This window comes from Macaca thibetana, chromosome 6 (genome assembly GCF_024542745.1).
Source record: "Macaca thibetana thibetana isolate TM-01 chromosome 6, ASM2454274v1, whole genome shotgun sequence".
Classification (NCBI taxonomy): Eukaryota; Metazoa; Chordata; class Mammalia; order Primates; family Cercopithecidae; genus Macaca; species Macaca thibetana.
Window position 1 is genome coordinate 134162073 of NC_065583.1, and position 19493 is coordinate 134181565.

Consider the following 19493-nt stretch of genomic DNA (forward strand, 5'->3'; position numbering starts at 1 on the left):
GGGGTTTGAATCCCTTAACCACATAGACATTTTGGGTAATTCAGTGAGGTTCTTTGCATCCTGCATTTCTCATCCCTAAAGTAAGAGTGGTGAGGTCAGGGTGGAGGAGGAGGTGGAGAACTCTAACTAGTGAAACGATCTGGTGTAACATGTATACATAATACTGGAGATCATTCTTGCCTCCCCCTGTTCTTTCCCAGCCTGTCAGTAAGTTCTCTTGGCTCTCCCATCAACACATTCAGAATCAGATCCCTGCTCCTGCCTCCCCCGTCACTATTTTGGTCTGAGCCACCATGATGTCTCCTCTAGATCTTTGCAATAAACGCTTACTGACTTCTCAGTTCCTTGCCCTACACACATCAGCTAGAGCCAGGCTTCAGGAAGTCAGATTGTGTCACTCCTTTGTTCAAACCCTGTAGTGGCTCCCAATGATGCAGGGGACCCACCAAGTCCTCCTTGGAGTGGCTTTGGAGGTCACTCTGACTTTGTCTACAGCTCCTGCTCTCCCTCCCTCCTGTCCCACTTCTTCATTCTTTCTTGAGTGTCATTGCGTTTTCCTGCCTCTCATGCCTTTGTTTTATGTTCCCTCTGCCTGCAACGCTTTCTCTGGCTCATCCACCTCACTACCTCCCTCAAGTCTTGACTCAGTTCTCTCCTTCTCATGAAGCCCATGTTGATTACCCTAATTGAGCTTCTCAGCCTCCTCCCTGCACCATCCCTACCCCAGCCTCCATAGCCTGCTCTACTTTCTTCTTATTTCCATAGTGCTTATCCCATGTACACATCTGATAAAATTTACTACCTAATTTACTCGCTCTGTTCATGTTTGTCTCTGCCTGCTGGAAGGTGAACTTCATGAGGGTAGGAGCCTTGTCTCTTTTGTTCACTGATGTGTCCCTGTGCCTAGAACAGTGCCTGGCCCACAGTAGGTGCTCAATTAATATTTGCTCAGAAATAATGTCCTCTCATGTGCATGTGCACACTCTACACACACACACACACATACACCCCTATATATATACACTTACCTCTTCATTTTCTCTCATGCTGTGTTAGGTCCGCAATGCTTTCCTTCACACTCTTTAGTCATATCCTCCTGTTAAGGGCTGAATGTTTGTGTCCCCCACAAATACATATGTTGAAGCCCTAAGCCCCTGTGTGGCTTTATTTGGAGATGGGGCTTTCAAGGAAGTAATTAAGGTTAAATATTGTCATAACGGTGGGGCCCTGATCTGATAAGATTAGTGTCCTTATAGGAAGAGACACCAGAGAGATTGCTCTGTTTTTCTTTCTGTGTGCAGGCACCAAGGAAAAGCCAAGAGAACACAGAGTAAGAAGGTAGCCTTCTGTGAGTCAGGAAGAGAGCCCTCACCAGGAACCAAATTGACCAGTAGCACCTTGATCTGGGACTTCCAGCTTCCCAAACCATGAGAAATTAAATTCCTGTTGTTTAAGCCATGTAGTCTGTGGTGTTTTTGTTACAGCAGCCTGAGCTAAAACTTGAACCAATGCTCTTAGACTTACCTTGAATCTTTCTTCCTCTATTAGGTCATTGCCAACTATGCTAGTCCATAGGGACACTCATTATCTGACTTTCTACCAAACTTTTAGATTCCTCACAATTTTTAGAAGCATTGACTTGTCCTCTATTTTGTGTGCGTGTACCTAGGCACCCCAATAAAATATAAGCTGCTGTATGGGGACAGAGGCTGAGACAAATACAAGTCGATGGTGCTAGGTTCCCCTCGGAGAAAGCAACTGCATTTTCTTCTCAGAGTGTTATGTTGCCCAAGGTCACACAAATGGTGTTGAACTAGAATTGGACTCTATTCTCATAAATCTTAGTCTAGGAGAATAAATAGCAAAAAGGAGAAGAGGAATATTTATTGGGTAACAGCAAAAGGAAGCCAAAAAATTAGAGAAAGAGTGACCTTGTGTTGAAAAGGGAGGGCGCTTGATGGGGGACTAGAGAAGCTTGAAAAAGAAGGGGAGGTGATTGGGTGTGTGGATGATTCAGTGAAAGTTGATGAGATGGTTTTGTTTGTTTGTTTGTTTTGCCTACTTCAAGGTATTTCATCACCATACTTCAGTCTGTTTTATCTAATTTGTACAAATTTATGGAGTACATGTGCAATTTCTGGGGTACATGTATGATTTCTGGGGTCCATGTGCATTTTTGTTACATATATAGATTGCATAGTGGTCAAGTCAGGGATTTTAGGTATTTGTCAGGATGTTTTGAAGTCCAGTTGAATCTGGGTTTGCATATGGCTCTGGAAGCTTGAAAAAATTACCCTTTACCTTCTGTCTTAATTTCCTCATCTATAAAATAAGGACAGCCTTTGCCTTGCCTCATCAAATGGGCATGAAGATTACATGAGAGAATGTAGTTGAGGCTGAGAGTACGAGAGTGCATTAGTAAGAGCCTGTGCTACTGCTGCTGTGGGCCAGTGGGGCAGGAGGGTGAGAGTGAGGCCACAGTAAGAGGGACAGGGATTGGCAGGTTGCTGCCCGCAATGCGCTGAAGCAGGAAGGTGAGATGGGAGAGGGCGTGGAGAAAAACTATCATAATAGGGGAAGAGAGCATGGGCATGGCTGGGCTATCCCTGTATGAAATTCTTGCAGTGGAGGGAATTAAAGTATAATGGAATGTATTATTCTGTGCTCTGTTCTGTGGTAGAATTTAGCAGAGCCTCAATTCTTCTTCTTCTTCTTTTTTTTAATTGATAAAGTACCATTATATCTCTGGGTCTTTATCTGTAAGCACTATTGAGTTGTGAATGTTAAAAAGAAATTAGGGTTGCAGCCCCAGGGCACCATCTCTGAAGACCCTTGTGCTGTCTAGGAACAATAGGAGCATTGCTCTATAAAGCTCTGCATCTATTTATCATCTCCCCAGAGGCTGTTGTAGCCAAGTCACAGTGAAGACCTTTTCACATCTTCCCTAAAAGCTTTGTGCCCAGTTTGACTAATTCACAGCCCTGCTCTCCCAGCGTAGCTTTTTCATCTCTCTTCTCTTTTACTACAGAGGTTCTCAATTAGGCTTTCGGGGAAAGGCTGTGAGGAATAGCATAGATTTTTTCAAAATACACATGTCAGCAGCCTGTCTGGACAGGCTGCAGTCATGGGTTCCTCACTGAGACAAACAGTTGATCACATGCAGGCCTAAACTTTACTTTTACACCTTGCAGTCACATCTCTGAATCGGGCACCTCTTATTTTATACCTGAGCTTGTGGAAACCTCCTCTGAGTCCTTATCGTCAGATCATCTCTCATCGGTCCTTCATCTAAATTCTTTAATTAATCTCAGGGATTTAGCTGCATTCCTTGAAGAATGGGCTTATAGTTTAGCCCTTATATTTTCAAGAGGTAATTGTAAATAACTTTGTAACTATTTTAAAACTTTGTTGAAAAAGAACTGCAGATTCACTAGATGACAGGATTCAATCTTCCAACTTTCTGCAGGGGCTAAAATTTATGGGAAAGAACAGGGAATTTGCTCGTGACTCAGCAGTGTGACCAGCATTACTCCCTGGGAAGGGAAGAAGAAATCAATGGACAAGGGACCTGAAGGGACTTGTCAGATCCCAGGACACTCTACCTAGGGGGATAGAGTCATGACCATTTTCCCACTCCCTTTTAGGGAGGTCCCACAGTCCAAGGCATGGCCTAGATATATTGTTTCCAAGGCAAGAAGAACCCTCTGGGGGTATTCAAGAGAATATTCTAAGAATCTTTTAAATCAACAGCTCAGCCTCTTGACCATGAGGAATGTGCCCTCCCCAGGGATGCCTGGAGAAAACGGAATGTGCACCAGCGGCGGAGCCTTACCTCATCCTCCTCCCGTCTCCGTTGGCCTCTGCTCTGCAACATGATAGCAGGACCTTTGTGCTCTCTGTATCTGCCCTCTGGGAGAAACTGTGAGCTGGACTAAACTTGCCTTTCATTTTATCCATTTCCACCTCCAGTGACACTCCACACCCTTATGCTGCCCCCTAGTTGCTCGAAGCGTATTTTGGGGAAAAGCAGTATATCAAAGTTTGCAAACTGATAGACCACTTACAGATGTTTCATCTTGAGTCTTTTAAAATTTTTAATTATAGGTAGTTACCAACATTTGTAATTCAGGAGATAAAATTCCACATTTCCCGGTTCTCTTGAAAAACAACTCCAAGTTCTAGCCTCAATAGACCACATTTCCTCAGGTCACAAAGCTATCCCTTTTAGTTGGGTCTGGGCTCCTGAGTTTGCATTTGCTACAATCCTTACTGCCCCCTTTTATTTTAAATGGATCTGTTTTACTAGATTATTATGACTATTTTTACCCATGTGCCCATAGATCATTTTCTGTCTCCAGTGTAGAGATATGATTAAGTACACAGACATTCATCAGATTTGAACCTCAGCCTTAGTGATGGAGAGAACATCACTTAACACCAGACATCATTTTTTTCTCATCTGTGAAATGGGGATAATAATACCTACCTCATAAGTTGTTATGGGAATTAGATGATGTCTGCAAAGCACCTAAGAATGGTGTCTGGCTCACAGAAAACTTCCCGTTAAGGACAGCTCTTTCTAATACACCTAATAGGGCACTCCTCTCAAAGACTGTTCCCTGTGTCACAGACCTTTCCTAACCCCTTCCCTCAACTCTCAACTTCTCTCTGGTTGTTCCCAACTTCTAAAAACAATCAATCAAACATTTTAGTCACTCATTCAAAAATTTGGAATAGAATATCAACTAAGTTCCAGTCAATGTGATAGGTATGGGGGGAAATAGTGCAGGGGAGATACATCTCTATGAGTAAGACACAGTCTCATGTCTCAAGGAGTTCATCACCTATTGTATAATAATATTATATGTGATCAGAACTATAATTGAGCTATACATTAGGCCATGGATCACTAAGGAGGGCACGGCAATGAGAACAGTTGTTATAATCACTTGTATTTGTAAGTGGTATGCTCCTAAACCAGCTCTCCTCCAAAAAGAAACAAAACAAAACAACTCTCTGTAGCATTTGTCAATTTCTGTAGGGTAAATACTTCTACCATGACCAGTTTCAAGCTACCAATGACTCAACGATTGACTCTTGTGGCTCCAGCATGCACTGTTTGTACATACCTTTTTTATAGAAAGCCCCTTTACAAGCACTCTCCTAGCCATAGCTCTGAGCAGGCACAGCTTGGATTATTGTCTATTTCAGAAAGAGAAACTGAGGCTCAGAGAGTTTTGTGACTTTCCCAAGATCACAGAGATGGTGCATACAGTACCAGAGAACAAGGCTTCTCACTTGACTGCAGCCCTGCCCTGTACAGTGCTCCTTCAACTTTTTGGGACACTGGAGAATTAAAAAAATTTACTACCTATGCATCTTTTGTACAAAGCTACAAGAAGACATGTTTCACTAAAATGTGGGAGTAACTAAGAAAGAGGAAGAATGTGACACAGGCAGTAGGCATCCTGCACAAGAGAAAAGTGCAGGGAATCTCAAGGATGTCATTGGTGTATCACTAAAAAGTCATTTTTATGGGGACAGCCTTGCAATTGGTCTAAGGTTCAACAGATTCAGACTGAAGTATGTCAGAGGCCCGGGAGGAGAATTTTTTTCAGAAGACAAATTAAATAAAAGGATGCAGATGTATCCAGAGGAAATTTACCAAACTGGAAAGAGTTTAGTGGTAAATAACAAGTAGGTGCAAAAATAAGCAAATGAAAAGACACAATAATGATTAACTATAGGAAAACTCAAAGCAGGACAAATAAGGTATCATTGTAGCATAATATAGATCTCAGATTTCAGTAGCATTTACATAGTTAGAATAATGTAAACATTAAATATTGATTTAACCAGTACTATGATTTAACCATATTAGGAGAAGAGGAAGTAAGGATGTATTCAAGTGGTGGAGTTGAGGGGTGTGTGTGTGTGTGTGTGTGTGTGAACAGTTAAGTATTTTCACATCTAAAACTAAAAATGAAAGATCAAGGGATAGCATTATGAGCATACATTTGACTAAATCAAAATGAAAATTTTTATGTATCAAAAATTTATTGTAGGTAAAGTCAAACGGCAAGATTGGGAGATAATATATACAACACATTTAGCAGATAAATAATTAGTTTCTAGATATTTAAAAAAATTCACGTGTAGCTCATGGATGGGCAGAATCAATATTGTGAAAACGACCATACTGCCAAAAGCAATCTACAAATTCAATGCCATTCTCATCAAAATACCACCATCATTCTTCACAGAACTAGCAAAAACAATTCTAAAATTTATATAGAAACAAAATGAGCCCATATAGCCAAAGCAAGACTAAGCCCTTTATTTCATTCCTTTGTGCATTTAGGTGTGTTGCTGTGCTGACTAGAAATCACAGTATAATCTTAAAGAAATTGTACTAGCAATTAAAACGTCAATTTATGTGAATTTAAAAATGCATAAAAATCCTACATGTAAATAAGAAAAAAATACAACTCAAAGAAAAATAAGCAAAGGCTCTGGACAGGAAATACAGAGAAGAGTGACATATGGTCAATACATATGTAAAAAGATATTTAGCTTCATTAATGATCAGATAACTAAAGAAACAATAGAATTTTACACTTGTCAGATTGGTAACAATCTGAAAACATTTTTTTCATTGTCAATTTTGTACAATTGTGGTAAAAAACACATAACACACAATTTACTATCTTAAACATTTTAAGTGTACAGCTTAGTACTTTAAGTATATTTTCATTATTGTGAGCAGATCTCCAGAACTTCTTCATCTTGCAGATCTGAAACTCTATACCCATTAAACAAAACCTTCCCTTTACACAACCCCTGCCCCCGCAACCTGTCCCTGGCAACCACCATTCTGTTTTCTGATTCTATGGATTTGACTACTTTAGATTCCTGATATAAATGGAATCATGCAATATTTGTCCTTTGTGCTGACTTATTTCACTTATCATAATGCCTTCAAGTTTCATCCATGTTGTAGCATGTAACAGGATAGCCTTTCTTTGTAAGACTGTATAATATCCTAATATATACATTATTTAACATATAATATAAGATATATAATCCTAATATATACACACACATACACATATATGTATATGTATACACATACATATATATACACACACACACGTATATATTCACACCACATTTTGTTTATTCATTCGACCATTGATGTACATTTGGGTTGTTTTTACCTCTTGGCCATTGTGAATAGTACTGCTGTAAACAAGGGTATACATATATCTCTTTGAGATCCTGCTTTCTTTTTTTCTGGATATTTACCCAGAAATAGAATTGCTGGATCATGTGGTAGTTCTACTTTTAATTTTTTGAGGACTTTCCATATTGCTCTCCATAATGGTTGCACCATTTTGCAACCCCATTAACAGTGCACAAGGGTTCTAATTTACTCCATGTTCTTGTCAAGAATTGTTATTTTTTGATTTTTTTAATACTAAGCATCTTAAAGAGTGTGAGATACTATCTCATTGTGGTTTTGATTTACATTTCTCTGGTGTTTTGTGATGTTAAGAATCATTTTAGTCTTTTATGATCATTTGTATATCTTCTTTGGAGAAATGTCTAAGTCTTGTGCTTATTTTTTAATCAGGTTATTTGATTTTGTTGTTGTTGAGTTGTAGAAGTTCTTTATATATTCTGGATATTAACCCTTATCAAGTATATGGTTTGTAAATATTTTCTTGCATTTCATAGGTTGCTTTTTAATCTACTGATTATGTCTTTTGATAAAAGTTGCTAAACTTGATATTATTTCATTAGTCTATTTTTGTTTTTGTTGCCTATGTTTTGGTGTCATAGCCAACAAATCACTGCTAACCAAGCCCAATGCCGTGTAGTTTTTTCTCTATGTTTTCTTTTAGTAGTTTTATAGTTTTAGGATTTATGTTTAGGTCTTTAATCCATTATGAGTTAATGTTTCTATGTGGTATAAAATAAAGTTCAACTTTATTATTTTTTATGTTGATATAAGTTTTTGCAGTACCATTTATTAAAGAGAATGTCCTTTCCCCATCTTCGAATAGTTTTGGCACTCTTGTTGAAGATCCTTGGACTATATACATGAGGATTTATTTCTGGGCTCTCTATTGTATTTCATTGGTCTATTTTTCTGCCTTTATACCAGTACCACGTTGTTCTGATTACGGTAGCACTGGAATATATTTTGAAATCAAGAAGTGTGGGTCATATAACTTTGGGTCTTATCTTTTCAAAATTATTGTGACTATTTGGGGGCCCTTAAGCTTCCATCTGAGTTTTAGGACAAATTTTTCTATTTCTGAAAAAAAAAGGCCACTGGATTTTGATAGGAATTGTGTTGGATCCATAGATTGCTTTAGATAGTATGGACATTTTAATAATGTTAAGTCTTTCAATCCATGAACATGGGATGTCTTTCCATTTATTTGTGTCTTCTTCAATTTCTTTCACCAATGTTTTATGGTTTTCAGTGTACAGATTTTCCACCTATTTGGTTAAGTTTATTCCTGGGCATTTTGTTATTTTGACACCTTTGTAAATAGGATATTTCAAAACTTCTTTTTTAGTTTGGTCATTATTTGTGTATAAATGTTACTGATTTTTGCACGTTGATTTTGCATGCTGAAACTTTACTGAATTATTTCTTATATCAAACGTGTGTGTAGAGTCCTTGAGTTTTTTTTTTTTTTTTTTACCACATAGGATCATGTCACCTGCAAACAGAGATAATTTTACTTCTTCTGTTCCAACTGGGTATCTTTTATTTCTTGTTCTTGCCTAATTGCTCTGGCTAAGACTTCTAATACTATGTTGAATAGGAGTGGTGGCAGTGGACACCCTTGTCTTGTCCTCATTTTAAAGAAAAAGCTGTCAGTCTTTTACCATTGAGAAAAACGTTAGCTGTGGGCTTTTCATGAATGACCTTTACTATGTTGGGTTAGTGTCCTTTTATTCCGTGTTTGTTAAAGATCTTTCATAATGTCATATGATGTCAAAGATGAGGTGAAATTCATTTTTGAAAAGCCTTTCTGGAGAGCAGTTTTGTAGCATCTACTGAAACTGAAAATTTGTATACTTTGTGCCCTAGAAGTTTAACTTGTTGGCATCTACTCTAGTACAAACACTAGCACTAATGTGTAAGGGAATAGGTATGAAAGGTTCATTGAATTATTGTTGTAATAGCAGAAATATTGGCAGCCACTGCAGTGGCCATCAGTTTTATTTTATTTTTTAATTTTTAAAATAATTTCAACTTTTATTTTAGATTTGGAGGTACATGTGAAGATTTGTTACTCGGGTACGTTGAGTGATGCTGAGGTTTGGAGTATGACTGATCTTGTCACCCAGGTCCTGAGCATAGTAGTTTTTTAACATTTGCCCCCCTCCTTCCTCCTTCTAGTAGTCCCCAGTGTCTGTTGTTGCCATCTTTATGTCCATGAGTACCCATTGTTTGGCTCCCACTTATAAGTGAGTAATTTGGTTTTCTGCATTAATTTGCTTAGGATAATGGCTTCCAGCTGCATCCATGTTGCTGCAAAGGATATGATTTCATTTTTTTTTACAGCTGCATAGTATTCCATGGTGTATATGTACTACATTAAAAAAATCCAAACCACCATTAATGGGCACCTAGGCTGATTCCATGTCTTTGCTACTGTGAATAGTGCTACAATGAACATACAAGTTCATGTGCCTTTTTAGTAGAAATATTTATTTTTCTTGGGGTACATACCCGGTAATGGATTTGTTGGGTCAAATGGTAGTTGTGTTTTAAGTTCTTTGGGAAATCTTGAAACTGCTGTTCACAGGGGCCAAACTAATTTACATTTCCATCAACAGTGTAAAGTGTTCCTTTATTTTCTGCAGCCTCACCAGCATCTGCTGTTTTTCAAATTTTTAATAACAGCCATTCTGACTGGTGTGAGATGGTATCTCATTGTGGCTATTTGATTTACATTCCTTTGATGATTAATGATGTTGAGTATTTTTTCATATGTTTGTTGGTCACTTGTTTTTTTTTTTTTTGAGAAGTGTCTGTTTATGTCTTTTGCCAATTTTTAATGTCTTTTTTTGTTTGTTTTTGCTTGTTCAATTATTTAAGTTCCTTATAGATTCTGGATATTAGACTTTTGTGGGGCACAGTTTATGAATATTTTCTCCCATTCTGTAGGTTGTCTGTTTACTCTTTGAATAGTTTTTTTTGCTGTGCAGGAACTCATTAGTTTAAATAGGTCCCACTTGTAAATTCTTGTTTTTCTTGCATTTTTTTTTTGAGTGCTTAGTCATAAATTATTTCCCAAGGCTGATGTTCATAATGATGTTTCCTAGGTTTTCTTCTATGATTCTTATAGTTTGAGGTCTTACATTTAAATCTTTAAGCCACCTTGAGTTAATTTTTGTAGGTGGCCACTTTTATTCTTCTGCATATGAATAGCCAGCTATCCCAGCACCATTTATTGAATAGGGAGTCCTTTCCCCATTGTGTACTTTCATTGACTTTATCAAAGATCAGATGGCTGTAGATGTATGGCTTTATTTCTGGGTTCTCTATCCCATTCCATTCATCTATATATCTGCTTTTGTACCAATACGATGTTGTTTTGGTTACTGTAGCCTTACCATATAGTTTGAAGCTGCATAACGTGAGGCACCCAGCTTTGTTCTTTTTGCTTAGGATTTCTTTGGCTATTTGGGCTCTTTTATGGTTCTATATAAATTTTGAAATAGTTTTTTCTAGGTCAGTGGAAAATGATGTTTGTAAGTTTATAGGAATACTGCTGAATCTGTAGATTGCTTTGGGCAGTATGGCCATTTTAACAATATTAATTCTTCCAATCCGTCAGTGTAGAATATTTTTCCGTTTGTTTGTGTCATCTCTGATTTCTTTCAGTAGTTGTTTGTAGTTCTCCTTGTAGAGATCTTTCATCTCCTTGGTTAGAGGTATTCGTAGGTGTTTCATTTGTGTGTGTGTGTGTGTGTGTGTAGCTATTGTAAATGGGATTGTGTTCTTAATTTGGCTCTCAGCTTGAATGTTATTGGTGAATAGAAATAATACTAATTTTTTGTACATTGATTTTGTACCCTAAAACTTTACTGACATTATTGAATAATTCCAGACTCCATGGAGTCTTTAGGGTTTTCCAGGTATATAATCTTATTGGCAGCAAAGAGAGATATTTTGACTTCTTCTTTTCTTATTTGGATGGCTTTCATTTCTCTCCCTTGTTTGACTGCTGTGGCAAGGACTTCAAGTACTATATTAATAGAAGAGTGAGAGCTGGTATTCTCATCTTGTTCTAGTTCTCAAGGGGAATGCTTCCAGCTTTTTCAGTATGATGTTTACTGTGGGTTTGTCATAGTTGGTTCTTATTATTTTGAGGTATATTCCTTCAATGTCTAGTTTTTTGAGGGCTTTTATTATGCAGAGATGTTGGGTTTTATCAAAAGTTTTTTCCACGTTTAGTGAGATGATCATATGTTTTTTGTTTTTAATTCTGTTTATGTGGCAAATCACATTTGTTGATTTGCATATGTTAAAACAACCTTGCATCCCAGGAATGAAGCCTGCTTCATCATGGTGAATTAACTTTTTGATATGATGCTGGATTTAGTTCACTTTTATTTTGTTAAGGATTTTCACATCTCTATTCTTCAGGGATGTTAGCCTGTAGTTTTCTTTTTTCATTGTGCTTTGCCAGGTTTTGGCATCAGGGTGTTGCTGTCTTTGTAGAATGAGTTAGGGAGGAGTCTTTTCTCCTTGATTATTTGGAATAGTTTTAGTAGGACTGGGACCAGCTGTTTTTTGTACATCTGGCAGAATTCAGCTGTGAATCCATCTGGTCTTGGCTGGGTTGTTTTGTTGTTGTTGTTGTTGGTAGGTTTTTTTTTTTTTTTTTTAAATAACTGATTCAATTTTGGAACTCAGTATTGGTTTGTTTAGAGTTTTAATTTATTCCTGATTTGATCTTGAGAGTTTGCATGTTTCCAGGAAGTTATCCATTTTTTCTATATTTTAGAGTTTGTGTGCACAGAGGTGTTCATAATAGTCTCTGAGGATCTTTTGTTATTTCTGTGGGATCATTTGTAAATTCACCTTTGTCATTCTGCTTGTGCTTATTTTGATCTTCTCTCTTTTTCTTTGTTAATCTAGCTAGTGGTTTATAGATCTTTCTTTGTAGGGATTTTTGGGTGTCAATTTCACTCAGTTCCTCTCTGATTTTAGTTATTCCTTTTTGTCTGCTAGCTTTGGTGTTAGTTTGTTGTTGTTTTCTAGTTCATCTAGGGGTAATGTTAGATTGTTAATATGAGATCTTTCTTTTTGAAGTAGGTGTTTAGTGCCATAAACTTTCCTCTTAGGTCTGCTTCTGTTTTCTGTCTGAGATTTTGGTATGTTGTGTTTCCATGTTCATTTATTTCAAATAATTTTTTGATTTCTACCTTAATTTCATTGTTTACCCAAAAGTCATTCAGGAGCAAGTTGCCTAATTCCCATGTAATTGTGTGGTTTTGAGAGAACTTCACGTTGGTTTCTGTTTTTATTCCACTGTGGTCTGACAGTATGGTTGGTATGATTTCAACTTGTTTGAATTTATTGAGACTTGCTTTATGGTTGAGCACATGGTCAATCTTGGAGTACGTTCTGTGTGCATATGAGAAGAATGAATATTCTATGGGTGGTGGGTGGAGTGTTCTGTAAATGTCTGTTAGGTCCAGTTGGTCAAGTGTTGAATTTAAGTTTATAATGTTTTTGATAGTTTTCTGCCTTGATGATCTGTCTAACTCTGTCAGTGGGATGCTGAAGTTTCCCACTATTATTGTGTGGCTGTCTAAGTCTTTTCATAGGTCTAGAAGCATTTGTTTTATGAATCTTGATGCTCCAATATTGGGCACATATATATTTAGGATAGTTAAGTCTTCTTGTTAAATTGAACCCTGTATCATTATGTAATGCCTTTCATTGTCCTTTTTTTACTGTTGTTGCTTTAACGTCTGTTTTGTCTGATATAAGAACAGCGATGCCTGCTCTTTTTTGTATTCTGTTTGCATAATACCTACTATGAAATATTATAAGGCTCTTTAAAAGGCAGGAGGCCAATCTCTTTGTTCTAACATACATAGAGTTCTAAGACATATGTCTGAGTGAAAAAGTAACACTGCTCAAAACCAATGTACACAGTGACAAAATTCACATGTAGGTATAGCTGAGCCTCAGTTTCAACCAAGGTAGCCCATATTATCCATGCATTTTTCCCCATCTCACCCTCTTAATAGTTGTGTGGGGTAAAAAATATATTATCCTTACTTATTTACAATGAGAAACTGAGCTGAGAGAGGTTAAGTAGCTTAAGTTTACACAACTAGTCAGAGATAAAAACTTCAGTTTCACTACAAAGCCTGTACCCCTAACCATTACGCTATGTTGTCTTTACAATTTACAGAGCTGTATTGTGGTCAAATGAAACAATGTATGGGAAAACACTGTAAGACTGTAAAAATGTAGGACACTAAGAAGGGAGCATAAAAAAGAAGTTGGCCAGGTACGGTGGCTCATTCCTGTAAACCCAGCACTTTGGGTGGCCGAGGCGGGACGATCACCTGAGGTCAGGAGCTCAAGACCAGCCTGGCCAACGTGGTGAAACCCTGTCTCTACAAAAATACAAAATTAGCGGGGCATGACAGTGGTTGCCTGTAATCCCAGCTACCTGGGAGGCTGAGGGGGAAGAATTGCTTGAACCCGGGAGGCAGAGGTTGCAGTGAGCTGAGATCATGTCACTGCACTCCAGCCTGGGCAACAGGGCAAGAATCCTTCTCAAAAAAAAAAAAAAAAAAAGTTGAATCTGTGAGTGAGAATAAAGGATGTCATTGTACCATTTGAGAAGGTATTTTAACGTATGTTTCCAGTGCCTTGTTAAAAATCTGATTCTTTCTAGCTTAAATAGTATTTGGGCATTGGGAGCCAACTTAGCATGGTTTTATTTTGGCATTGATATGTGAGATACACAAAGGTTAGAATTTTCCTGAAAGATGCAAGTACAGTAAGTCTTCACTTAATATCATCCATAGGTTCTTGCCAAACTGTGACTTTAAGTTAAACAACTTAGAACAAAACCAGTTTCGTTTTTCTCATCAACATGGAATAAAACAAAGTTACTTGAGGATCCTTTTTAGGTCACTTCACTTGAAGTTGCGGTTTCCAAGAGCCTATGAATGAGGTTAAATGTGGACTTACTGAAGATGTAGAAGAGAACAGAGCTTGAGGACCAGCATTTGGAATCTGAATCCTTCCCAATGGAGGGCAATTCTGTTTCTTATTGGTATTAAAATCTCCCTAAGAGGTGTGGAGAATATTGAAATAAAAAGCAATTTTGAAAATATTGTATGTACCCCAGAGAAAAGAAATGCCTTGGATGCCAATAGCTAAAGGTAGAAGAGAGTGGTATAAACATATTTTATTCAATGATTAAAGAGTTTGACTCATACTATAGGATAATTTATTGACAACACTGATAGAGAATCGATTGCAAAACGTGATATTAATAATATTTGTTTGTATTTTTTAAATTTACTGATCTGGAATTTTGAAATGTAAAAGAATGGACAGATGTAAAAAACTAATTTCTTTGTGATTTCTGTTAACCATTAACTTAGACTTCCAAAGGTAACAAAAAAGTAAATACACTATTAACATTTGCAAAGTTCTTACATCTCTTTACTGATTTGCATAAACTTTTCAGAAAAGAAAACTACAATTTCTGTTTTGCCCATGAGAAAATATATTAAACCAACTATAAGCAAACTATTACATAGTGATTCATAAATATTGAAGAAAAACTTCTAATCTTAGGAATTACAGAAATGGTAACTGGAGGGTATAATCCGGTTAATATATTTGATTAATATATAATTACTGAAGAGTAATATTAATTTAGAGACATTCCCTAGGAATAACATAGAAATTTATGTTAATGTTCCTGTGATTTCCCTAATTTTCTCTCATTCATATGAAATCTAAATTTTGAATTTTAAGGATGAATAATCATAATACATATGTTTCTGGTATTCACTCATTCATTTAATCCACACCCAAGAGACTAATCCAGCAGAGATAATGTGACAGGCACTGTTCTAGATGTTGAGGATATAGTGGCAAAAAGGTAGAAGAGGGCTCTGACCTCACCTAGCTCAGAGTTGATGTCACTGAACAATTAAATCATCATGAGAAAAGGTTGTGATGGGACCAATCTGTGAAACACACAAGCATGTCATAGGGCTTATTAGAAATATTTGTGAAGAAGACTTAACTTTTGAAATCACACAGGAAGAGGGTTTATACTGTTGCTGCTCATTTATAGGAGGGCCATTTCTCCTGAAGCTAAAACTTGGAAACATCCATAATATTTATATTAGAAGAAAAATTAATCATTTCCCCTAATTCAGGTTGGCTTTTATTTTAAAGGAAGAGAGTTGAGATGGCTGCAGACTTATGCCATGCTGGCCCACACTTGTGACACTAACCCAACATCAAAGAATTTCACATGCTAAAATTAAAATATCCCTGCCCAACACCAAGGCTAAAATATCCCTGCCTAATACATGAGTCATTACATGTGTTTAACACCAGGCAATTGGCATTTAAAAATGCATTATAAAGGTACCTGGAAAATCCTGTTAAAATTTAACTATCAGTTATGTATCCTTTTTTAAAAAACTTGTGACTTTACAATTATATTTAACTTGGAACAAATAGACTCCTTACTCTCTCATCTTAAAACAAAATGAATGTCTTAACTCTTTTGTGGCCAAGTGCAGTGACAAAATACCACATAAAGAACTATTGGCTGTCAAAAAAACAAGTGATACCAATCACAAAATACTGAGAAAAGAAATTGGGTAATGATAAAGGGGTCATTGACGTAATTCTCCAAACTAATTTTGCATAAAATTTAGAACTTCTTTAGATTCAAAATAGGGGAAGAAAACATCAAGACATGGAAAACCATGCAAAGATAAAGACTGTTATGCCCTTTCCTTTAAACATGATTATCCTTTTTTATACATGTGTTAGAAATAAATCTGTGTTGTATCTCGGCAGAAGAAAGTAAGAAATTGCAGGATTTATGTTCTTCATGTTTTTATCCTCCTGTAATAGTCATATTAATCCAAATTTAAAAGATGCCAATAGCTGGGTTTAAGAGACATCATCACACTGAAAAGGTGGACTCTGTTGTAACCGCTTATTAGAAACAAACCAAGCCAAACTTGTGGTTTAAAAATTGAGAACAGATGATGCTTAATAAGCATGAAATGCTTTTGGTGTTGCAAACGAGAACCAGGTGTGGAGATAAGCAGCTTGGAGCTGAGCATGGCCACCTACAAGCAGGACTCATCCTCATCCCGGGGGTGACGGTTGGTCATCAACTACGTAGCTCATTAACTACACAGCTCGGCCACCATGTTGTCTTCCTGGGGTGAGACGTCCAACCGCTAAGGAAAAATAAAACATTGAAAAGTAGAGAACATGAAGGCTGTCTTTCAAAAAATACATATGTGTTCTAAATTCAAACTACCTAAGACAAGACAGTGAGGAAATGTATGAATTGCTCAACGGCAAAGCAATTAATAGAACTTCTGGACAAGTGGCTGCTTCTCCCTTATCCAATACCTAACTGCTCAGTCATGACAGAAGCCAAATTATCAGCAAGGTGATTCTGAATTTTACCTTAATAAACCTCCTTTGGTGAATTCTGGGGGAAAACTGGGTGACCTCAGGCAAGTAAGGTCATCTCTCTGGGTCTCAGTTTTCTCATTTACAAAATGTGGGAGTGGAAACTTATTATGTAAGGTCACTCTCAGCAATAGGACACTATGGCATTATCTCCAAAAATGTGTATATGCGGGGAAACAATTAAAATATTTTTCTATTTCACTCAGATGTTTAGCTTTAGCCACCAAAACTTTCTACATTACTGGCTCTGACTTCAAAGGAGCAAGATAAACAAATATGTTGCCCAAGAAAAAAAACAGTCCTCCTCCTTTCCCCTCTACTCATATAAACTCATTAAAGAAAAGTTCTCTGAGCCCGACTATTTCCCAGTTGTTCCACAATGGGTCAATATTGAATTATCTACACCTAGTTGAGAAACAGTAGAAGGTAGAGAGTCTGTGGAGACATGGACTCTGCTCTCAAGGGGCTGACAATGCCATGGCCCCGTGGTTGTTAGTTTTCACCAGATGCCAGGGTCATCAGAAGGGCTTATTACAACACAGATAACTGGGAACCGTCTTTAGAGTTTCTAATTCATTAAGTCTGGGGTGGGGACCAAGGATTTGCATTTCTAACAAGTTCCCAGGTGATGCTGATGCTGCTGGTCCAGGACTCTCACTTTAAGAATAATTGCACACTGAACCTAAAGATGCCAGTGTTCTAGGTGAACTAACATGACATCGTTATCTGAGCATCATCATCATTATTATTATTTTTTGTGGCTTAGAACATAGTACTCTGTGAGGCACCATGGAATACAAACAACTTCAAATATGGAGATATCTTTCAAACTATATCCCTACTGTTTTTCTACATTTTAATAAGACTAAAGGCATACTGAAGAGGAGCCTATTGACAAGTGATAGTGTGGACATTAAAGCTTTATCAGTTGCCACCCTCAACTCTGTTCTCAGAATGGACTACACAAGTGGTGGGGCTCCTTGACTAGAATCATTAAGAATTTCAAGACAGTAACAATAAAGCATTAAACCAAGTATAGGGCCCTGTGTGATGGTCTAGGTCACGTGTCCATAAAACTGACCTGACATGTTCTTATCCTATAATTCTAAGGACAAGAGTATAGTTCTATAAGAACCAGCTGCTAGGAGTCAGAGAGTGGCTTTGAAGGACAGCAGAGAAGGCAGGGACAAGTGCAGATTCCACCTGGGAGCAACTGAGAATATTTGTCATCAATAGCAACAATGAAGAACCTACTGAATTCAGTCCATTGTATCATTCAAAGAGAGTTAATACACAGCTCTTACCCTACAGGAATTCTTAATTTGTTTGAAAAAATAATATGTATTTAAGGACTAATATATTTTAAGCCTCATGAGGACAAGGAAATACCAGTTTTATTTACCATTGTATTCCTAGGATCTAGCATGATGCTTAAACAAAGTTGATGTTCATTATTAAGTGAAGGAGAGAATTTATCTCTAGTGGCTATCCTCTGTCAACAGGCAGGGTATCCAGTTGAAAAGTGAGAATTCTCAGTACCTAGAATGAGAATGTTTACTGATCCAGGACAGAAAGCAGTGAGTTCCAGTAACACTTTCAGTACTTAATAAATATTTTCTGAATTAAGTTGGATTGAATTGCAGAAGACAACAGCACAGACCAGTGAAGAAAGAACTCATCATCCAAATAAGGACTACAACCTGACGCCATAAGACCTGGGTTTGAATACAAGTTCTATCAATCACCATTTGTAAAAGTTAATACCCCTGGCCACTTTCCTGGAATCTCACTTTTATCCTTTTGACCTAAAGAAATGAGAAAAGTGAGAGAGTATAATAGTGGCATACCCCAATTTCCTGGAGATTTAGTTAACTCTGTTGTTCTACAGAAATCCAAAGAGGCAAGGAGGGTCAATTTCAGGCTTTGGTAGTTGGTGAATTCTTCCTGGTATGAGAAGGGCACAATTAGAGATGCAGACTTTAGCTATGGAGCTGTGAGAGAGTAGAAAAACATGGAGAATATGGCTCTTGAACTCAAATACTTATACAAGGGCCACTGAAAGTCACATTAACTATTTGGAGCTGTGGCTTGAACAGTACAAGACCCATCTATAAGTGGTAGTCAATTGTCATTGAGGGTCCACTGTCACCCAAACCCATACATTCACATGAAATCTCCCAATTTTTAAATGCTGGCAACTAACTTGAAACTAGAAAAACACTATGGTGTTGAGAAAAATAGTAATTGTAGGCGATATCTAGACTCTGGGCTCCCATTTTACTATCTCTGGCTTAGAAGGAGGGATAAACTTGCAGTGGTGGGGCTAAGGTGAAGTCGGGGCAGGGGTGTGGCCAGAGCAGTGAAGAGGAGTCAGAATCCTTGAGTGGCAGGCTCTGCTGGACATCAGAGGTCAAAGACAATTTTTTGACACATATTCCCTCATATATTCATTCATTTATTTGAAAAAGATTTAGGAGTGTTAAGCAATGTGTACATATAATGAGTGTCTTAGTTGTCTTGGGCTACGACAACAATAGAAATTTATTTCTTAGGGTCAGGTTCTGGGGATGGTTCTTTTTCTGGCTCTGTGCTCACTTTACCTTTTCTTTGTGTATGCTGAGAAGAGAGATAAAGAAAGAGGAGAAAGATCTCTGGTGTCTCTTCTTATAAGGACACTAATCTCATCTAAGGGCCTCATCCTGATGACCTCATTCAACCCTAATTATCTCCCAAAGGTCCCAATTCA

General features: G+C 37.4%; 1 protein-coding gene across 1 annotated transcript in view; it reads left to right on the forward strand.

Moving 5' to 3' along the window:
• The window catches only part of TARS1 (threonyl-tRNA synthetase 1), a 1036507-nt gene that overhangs the window by 426308 nt on the left and 590706 nt on the right, over positions 1 to 19493 (forward strand). The window lies entirely within an intron of this gene.